The sequence below is a fragment of the Fukomys damarensis genome, unplaced genomic scaffold, assembly GCF_012274545.1.
Source record: "Fukomys damarensis isolate Sample0158 unplaced genomic scaffold, DMR_v1.0_HiC HiC_scaffold_28, whole genome shotgun sequence".
NCBI classification, from domain to species: Eukaryota; Metazoa; Chordata; class Mammalia; order Rodentia; family Bathyergidae; genus Fukomys; species Fukomys damarensis.
The window spans coordinates 44,701,303-44,709,932 of record NW_022900940.1 but is presented as its reverse complement, the minus strand read 5'-3'; the positions used below and the strand labels follow the sequence as shown (position 1 = coordinate 44,709,932).

The following is an 8,630-nucleotide window of genomic DNA, read 5'->3' as shown; positions in this document are numbered from 1 at the left end:
TATTTTTATTTTGGGTCACTTATAAGCTGGAGAAAAATCATTCACCTGTGAATGTAGGAAGCTATTGTTAATTGTCATTTTTTTAAATGAAAACAATTATAACTTCTGAAGAAAAACAATTTAATCATCATTTCACTTTTTAATCACATTATTTTGACCTGAATTTTCTAAAATACCATTTTGGTGGTGAAAAAAATAAACAAAACAATATCTATTTAGGCTGAGACTGAGTTTCCATATTGTTTATTTCAGAAATTGAGACAGACTTTTTATAGGAACAATATTTTACCTTTAATGATATAGATGTTAGAATTAATTTTTCTCAACAACTTGGTAAGATTTTTATGGCCTATGTGAGAGTAATAGAGAATGAAATTGGTAAGCAATGGTACCAGCAAACTCATTATAATGTAAAAGAATCTCACCACAGGAGGAAAATTCAGAGCATAGCTGAGATTAACAGTCTCCATATTGGTTTGATATGTTCTAATGTTTTAATAAGGATGCAAAAACAACCTAAATAGATGAGGACAATAATATAATTTAGGCTCTTGATTAATGTTATGGAAAGGCTGTGTGATACCCTGTCTGATGAAATACACTTTAAATGAAAGTTCACACATGTTTATTAGCTTATTTTTTCCACCAGAAATTTTTTTACAAAATGAAATATTTTGTGGCCACACAGAAATAGTCTATAATTTAGTCTTTCAAGATGCCATTTTGAGCCTAAACTTTTCTCTTTATTAATGAGATACTTTACTACTCTATATAATACTATAGTTTTATAATATAACATCACAAATATAATTATATAATATATAACTTATAGCCTGTAATTATAAATTATCTAATATTAGAATACAATGCAATAATGACCCCCCAAGGTAGTAAATAATCTTATTATTACTTTACCATCAGAGAGATGGCACTTTGAGAAACTATTTTTGACATAAAAAATGCACGGATGTGGCTGGGGATTTAGCTCACTTGGCTTGCAAGGGCAAGGTCCTGAGTTCCATCCCCAGTGCCAAAAAAAAAAAAAAAAAGCTTAGGCATCCACTGAGGATATAGGATGGGTGGTAGAGCATGTGCTTAGCAAGGTCCTGTGTTTAGTCCCCAGCACCCAAACAAAGGAAACAAAACAAACCAATCTCAAACTACACACAGATTGCCATATAGTTTTGAGCTCATTAAAGGTTTGAAAGCTATTCAGTGTAATAGTGCACTGCCCTGATGAGAGGGACTTAGAAGTGTAAGTGTGAGGTACCCCAAAGTCAGATCAAAATGCAAAGAGAGTAGTACATGTGTAGAACAATTCATGTATTAGCTACCTATAGCTGCAAAGCAAAATATCCCAATGCTTACAAATTTCGAATACCAAACATTTATTTTCTCAGTTTCTGTGGGTAAGAGATTAAGGAGCAGCTTAATTGGGTTGCTGTAGCTCAGAGTCCTCATGATGTTGTGATCAAGACATTGGCCAAGGCTGTAATCATGTAAGCTTTTGTTAGAGCTGGAAGATTCACCTCCAAGATGGTTCCTTTACATGGCTGTTGCAAGGCGGTCTCAGCTCTTCCTCTTGTGAATCCCTCCAAAGGGCTGCTTGAGTGCTTTTTACAACATAGCAGCTGCCTCCCCTTGTGTAGTTTCATATTTGAAACAAACTCCTGTTTACAAAAGGCAGATTTACGAGAGAAAAGCAGAAACAATTTATTAACGTGTATTTTATGCATGCATGGGAGACACATAGAAAATGAGTAGTTCTCAAAGAGATGGTTTGGAACTCTAGTTTATGTACGATTACCAACCAAGAACAGAAACCTAGAGAAGGGTCAAGAAGGCTATCAAGTTTCTATGAGCAACAACTTAGAAAGAAGAGAAGCAAATGGCAATATAGTTCCACTAGTGCTGAGGCTTAGCACGTGTCAGTCCAAGGCATGACACCATGATGCGCTGATGACTTTGAACTAGAGGAGACTGGAAGGCCTCAGAGGTGCTTTTTAAAAATTAATTTTATTGGTATATTTTAGATATACAATACAATGACATTAATCATTGGAAAGTTGTACCTTTACGTAATCTATGTTGGTTCTTTTATCCCCGTTCCCCTGCCCTCCCTCCAGTCCCTCCACCCCTCCCTATTTACAAAGACTTTCTTTCCATTTTTAACTTTTTCATATTAATTCCATTCCCTCAAAAGAGGAATATTTAAAAAGAGAAACACTTGTGCAGTCTATAGAAATTGTCATTTGATGCTATGTGTTCTTTCATTTTACTGGTATTCGACATATCATCGATAAGTGAAGTGAGATGTAAGGTTTAAAAGGTAGTGTCACAGAGCAGATACCTCTTATGTAGCAGGGGAGTACAAACAGTGAGAGGTCTAGAGTTCCAATGTGTTAAAATACTGAATTCAGTCTCTAAGGTTGGGGAATCAGCAGGCTTTTTCTTTACTCACAGATATTTGATAAACCAGTTTTAATGAGACAAAGTATTCCTTCATTAATGACCTAAAAATAAAAGCAGAAACAGTGAGACTAGAGAGGCCCTAAAAAAGAGCCTGAAACTCCCATATCCAGGAGAAAGACCTGGGGTTAGCTGTCACATGCAGGATGATTTTACTGAGCTGTGCCTGAGAGATCATTAAAGTAGGGAAGGAAATCAACAATATAGATGTTTCAAAGGAACACAAATCAGAGATTAATTGAGCTAATCTAGGATGCTTGAGTTATCCAAAATATTTTCCCATTCTCCCCTGGATATTATTATTTGGAAGATTCAGTTTGTTTCTTGCTACAAGAATTGTTATCGGGAGATTGTTTTCCCCAGCAATGGGTGAGTTTTCCTCTTGGGATGGAGGTGGGTGGGTGTAGTAAAATTCAAAGGGAAGCCAGCTGGTTCTTCCACTCACTTTAGATTGGCACCTGCCATCCTTGTTTTCTATCAGCTGGGATTGGTAGAGAAAGGTAGTGTTAGGTAAAAGAACTGAAAAACCAGGACCACACCAGGACTACAACAAGCCTTTATTATGAGGAGGATCTGCAGGGCTGTCTCCTAACAAGGGAAAAACAGTATAGCAGAACGGGGAGCTTCTTTTTATAGGAGAGGGGTGGGGTTAACAGGAGCTGAGGTGGAGTTGAGTGAAGTAACATTAAGGGATTGGAGGAGCCTGTGGCATCACTAGGAGGGGCTTGTGACATCACTGGTTGCTCAGCGGTAGCAAGTATCAGGTTACTCTTTTGGCAGAAAAAGAGGCATGTTGGGAGGAAGAAGGCTGTCCCTTGGTAGGAGAAGTTATTTTTAAAATGGAGGCTGCTATTCCATGTGGCAGCCATCTTAAGATGCAGAGCATTATGGGAAGGAGGTTCTTGTTTTATGTAGCAACCATCCTGAGGCAAGGGAAATCTAACAGGTAGTATAGTATGTGCAGAGTATAAGTATAAAATCATTTTTTTTAACCAAGAAAAACATTTTGTAGCCACACTGAAGAAATAAGCAATAGGGAAAATTTTGGAAAAGGAAAAGTAGACATTTCCAAAGGTAAAGGTTCAGTTGTATGGGTTTGGAAAATAATGTATTTTCAAACCTTTTTCTCCCCCCTCAGTTTGACTTAAATATGAAATACTAAAGGGAAGGAAAAGAGAGAGCAAAAATAATAAGAAAGCTGCCTTTTGAATTGAGAGGTGGTTTTTGTAATGAAAAATACACACACACACACACACACACACACACATATATATATATATATATTTTAAATACATAAATATATGGAGGTTTATAATAAAATGGTGAGGAAAAAGTAGATGGCAAAGGTTGCTGAAAATGAAAATGTAGCTCTCTCTCTTACATTGGTTGGGCTGACTCCAGTCTATTGACTTTTCCCATAACTGTCTTCAGCTACTGGCAGGAGAACCCTGCCTGGGACTTTGTTAGAGGGTTTGTTAGCCACAAATTTAGTGTATAAAGGCATCCAGTGGGAGGTGAGGTCTATTTTTGTGATGGTAAAACATTTATGTTGGTATGCTCTAATTGTGTTTGCAGTAAAACTGAAGACGATTACTAGAGTGGCAAATTAGCTGAACAATCATATATAATCGGTCAAATGAGTGGCAATACTACCCAGTCAGCAACATCATTTCTGTGGTCACTGGTGTTTAGAGAATGCCCACTGGGTACCTGGCATAAATAAAACAAATGCTGCGATTCTAAGGGAATTACCAGGCCTGATTTCTTCAGGTCTCCATTGTGTTTTGCTCTGGGAGCACCTGTCTCCTTGTGTCACTGTTACTGCAGACATAGCCTTCAATACTCCTAGGATACCCCCTGCTTCCTTCTCTCTTCACCCGAGAAGCTTAATATCCCCCACTAGCTTAACTTCAGTGTGTGGCACTAGTTTTGCCCTTGGTCTGTGGGGATGGGAGGATCTCAAGGTCACAGCTAGGGTGTCCCCTAATTTATGCTTTGGACTTGAGTTTCTGTGGGGAGGAAATGAGCCACTCTGCACTGCACTGCCTGTAGCTTTGAGATGCTGAGGAAAGTTCCAGTGCAAACCTAGAGCCTGGAGTCTCATAGTCTTCCTCTGGGTCTGTCTTCCTCTCACCACTCACACCCAGCCCAGCAGTGGGTCCTGTTCACACTACTTTCCAAACAGAGGCCAAATCTGGCTGCTCCTCCCCATATACCTGACGTAACTCTCCTATTCAGGCTATTGTCACCTCCTCCAGCACCAAATAGCCTGTACTTTTCATTCTTACTCACTTTTTTTTTCAGTGCCCGAGATCAAGCCCAGCACGTCATGCCTGCTAAACAAGCATTCTGCCGCTGAACAATATTCCTAGACCCACTCTTACTGTCTTACACAATCCGTTCTTCACATAGTAACTAAAAATGTGCTCTTAAAATATAGGCCTCTAATTCCTATGAGTAGGTCTATTACTCTGACTCCTGTTTATAGAATCGGCGTATTTCAGTGACAGGTGTTTATTGCTGTACTATGAACAAGCCAAGCATATGCCACCTCATTTGCATAATTCCTTTTTGCCTAGGAGGCTCTCCTCATAGCTTTTGTGTGGCTAATTCATCTAACTTCTGAGCTCTCTGTTCTCATGTCACCCCTCACAAAACTAGCCTCACCACACTGTTGACCTACACTAGCATCTCTTCACTCTTATTTTACTTTTATTTCTTTATGGGATTCATCACTACAAATAGTATATATTTGTTTTATTGTCTTTCTTTTTCACTACAATACTATTTCAACAAAGGCAGGGACTTGGTTTTGTTCCAGTTGTGCTAATCAAGAGGGCTTGGGTAATCCAAAACTTTTTCCCATTAAATCCTTAGAACCTAGCATAGTGTCTAGCATGCCGTAGCACTCGAAAATACTTGTTGAAAGTAGAATGAACACATTACTATTCACATGAAGGTACTGTATCAGTCAAAAGCCAATTTCCTCAGTTTTATTTTCCCGAAAAGACCCTGATCAGCTTCCACCCATATGACTTTTTGATGCTGTGACTTTGACATTCTATCCACTGAGAAGTGGGGGGGGGTTATGACCCTTCTCTTAAATCTGGGCAGGTTCGTAAGAGCAGAAGTAATACTATCTGACCTCGAAGGCCACATGATTGAAAGGTGATGCAGCTTTCTCCTGGTTTCTTCGGGTGGCTTTCTCCTAGAACTTAGTCATCACACCGTTGGGAAGCCCAGAAACCACAAGGGGAGGACTATACAGATGTCCTGGCTTCCAATTTCTGCTGAGGACCAAGTTGGCAACCATGGCATTAACCTTCAGACATGTGAATTACGGAGGGCTTAGTGAGGTTCTTGTGTTCTTGGCTGATTTCTGCTTAACCTTCACCTCTTTGCAGAGGCCCCTAACATTGTACAGCAGAGATGGGCCATCTTGGTTGCAACTTTTCCAAATTCTTTCCCCACAGAAACCATGAGAGGTGATTGATTGATGTTTTATTCCACAACAATTTTTGATTTATTACATAGTAGTAGAAAACAAATAAATAATCACCCTCATTCTTTCCACTTTTCCATTGCTGAGATATGGATAAAATGGCAGAAACCATCGTGTGTGTGTGTGTGTGTGTGTGTGTGTGTGTGTGTGTGTGTGTGTGTTACTGGGGTTTGAACCCAAGAACTTTGTACTAAGATCGCTTATTTATTTACTTACTTAAAAGAAGGTGTCACTATCGCTTCTCAGTTTTTTGGCTAAGATCAAGTGTAAAGAAGGTCTCACTAAGTTGCGCCTCAGCCTCCCAGAGTGTGGGGATTACCGGCAGGCACCATCATACCTGCTGACAGAGCCCATCTTAAGCAAAGGGATGGAAGCTACTGGTTGGTTATAAGAAAGTAGCAAGACAAAAGGAGCCTGAGTTTCTGATACCATAGAACTGTCATATAGATTCTGAGGGGAAATAAAGTTTTGTTTGGTTTAAACTTTTGCCATACTTGGGTCTTTCTTATTTGTGTAGAAGAACCATCAACAACCTTTTAACTGCTTATTAGGTGCTAGGTACTATGTTTTAACACACTGTCTCATTTAATCCTTGTTACAACAAATATTCTCATTACTTTAATTTTCCTGAAGGGTAACTTGAGCTCAAAGAAGGCAACTTAGCTGTAGTTTCATAAGTAAGACACAGCACATTTTGGATTTGAAGGCAAATCAAAGGACTTCAGAGGCCAAGCTTTTTTGAGTTCCAGCTCCTGCCTTTCATGGATTCAGCTCAAGCTTTCTTTCCAGGAAGTAGGAAGGAAGACCATAAAGAAAAGGAATGGGTGAAACTCTTTGGCAGCAGAAAGGATAGTTCATAGGTGTCAGAGGCACAAGGTACTTTTCTTAGTCATGCTTGCATATATGAATAACCATGTCTTCTGAAAAGCAGAACAAGATATATAATCATGTAAACAATCTGCTTTAATATAAATATCTCTGCCAACTTTCTTTACCACACATTCTGCTGTTTTCCATATATGCCAATCAAAAAATGTATATATTTGTATACATAGTCACACGAGTATACACGTGTATGTCTGCATAACATCTTTCAGTGTTAACATCGAAGGATACTGCAACTCAGTAGCTGCTTCTAATTCAAAACTGAAAACCAATGTAGCAAAACAATTTTATAAATCTTGCTTTATGCCATGAGGCACAAATGAAATAAGAAATACAAAATCTTTTTTAAAAATGAGGACCAGAAAATTCTGGAAAAAATTATAAATAATTACCATCTATGTTTTAGGAGAACCATACAATCTGAGTTAATCCTGAATTAATCCTAGTTAATCCTAAGGGTAGGAACTATTATCCTGTTGTAGATTAGGAAACCAAAGCACAGAAATGTTAAATGTTTCTCTCTAGATCACCCAGCTTGGAGTCCTTTTACTTGACTGTAACAGAAGAATGAGGAAAGCCCTACAACTTGCTTTTCGGTATGAGTGAGTTTGTTGCCCCAATTCATATTTTATTTATTGTATTTAGACAGGAAAACATGAAAGGTGATATCTTCATTACAGCAAAGATAGAAGAGTGAAGATGTTTATACCATTTGTCTTTCAAAGAAGGTAAAAGCCAGCTGAGTATGACTTAGTTACATGGAATGTACATGGCAAGGCTACCTCTTTCCATGTTTGAAAGTTGCAGATGATATGAAGAGGTACAAGAGTATCAAAGTGAATTTCCAAATGAAATATTTAAGAAGGGGAAAAAAACAGACATTCTCATTTTCAGTACCAAAACAGTTGTCCCTAAAGCAAGAGCTGTAATGGTTGATAAATGTCAAAGAGAAACTAGATTCGGGAGTAAAGGAGAAAGGGATAAAAGTCTAGTCCTTCCTGGGAAGAGGAAGGGATTAATTCCTCAGGCTTCTGACTTCTTCCTTCGCAGTTTTTGTGGGGCTACCCCGGGATGTAAAAGATCTGTGTGAGTTTTCCTTAAAGTTAGTTAGAATGTGAGATTTTGCTATATTAGTTTTTAATAAGTGCTCTGAAGAACACCCTGACCATTTCTGACTTCACTCTCACTAAGCGTACAGTGTATTTTCAAACATCACAAATTTCCATATTTTTCATTGAGCCCCTTGTGATGAAAAGCATGTGAGTCAGTTTTGTAAAACCTATGGTGCCTGTGTGTCCATGTGATTATTTATGGGATTATTTAAGCAAAAAAGTACATAGAGACCAGGGTCATTGTTAGCATACTTTGGTGGAAATGGATTCACCTTCTTTATTACATGTGCTTCTCCTCCTGGGTTCTTACATGTGTTCAAGCATTAATGGGGCCAATCAGTTGTTGATAGAACAACAAAGAACAGTTATAGGTGATGCTCACAAGAGAGAGTTTTCTTGGGTTGGCTACTGTGTCCTATAATCGATAAAATGTCTTGCAGAAATTTGAATTTCACCAACTCTAGCCTTTACCTGAGGGTCAACAACAGTCCAAGGTATAAAGGAAATTTGATGGAAAATTGCTAGCTACAAATTGCCCAAGGTACCAAGATAAATTTGAAGAAAAATATCTTCCTGCAGCTTTCTGTAGTTAAAAATGTTTAGGTTCACTCTTTTCCGAAGTTTCTCATATAAAAGAAAATAACTTGTGAGCTGGGGATTTG

General features: G+C 38.3%; 1 long non-coding RNA gene across 1 annotated transcript in view; it reads right to left on the bottom strand.

The window, feature by feature from the left end:
- Window positions 1-1,376: 1,376 nt before the first annotated feature.
- LOC109118631 overlaps window positions 1,377-8,630 on the bottom strand; it is a 12,494-nt gene continuing 5,240 nt past the window's right edge. The window contains exon 3 of the long non-coding RNA XR_002026000.2: window positions 1,377-1,670. This is a non-coding gene — a long non-coding RNA (uncharacterized LOC109118631). The remainder of the gene's footprint in view (window positions 1,671-8,630) is intronic.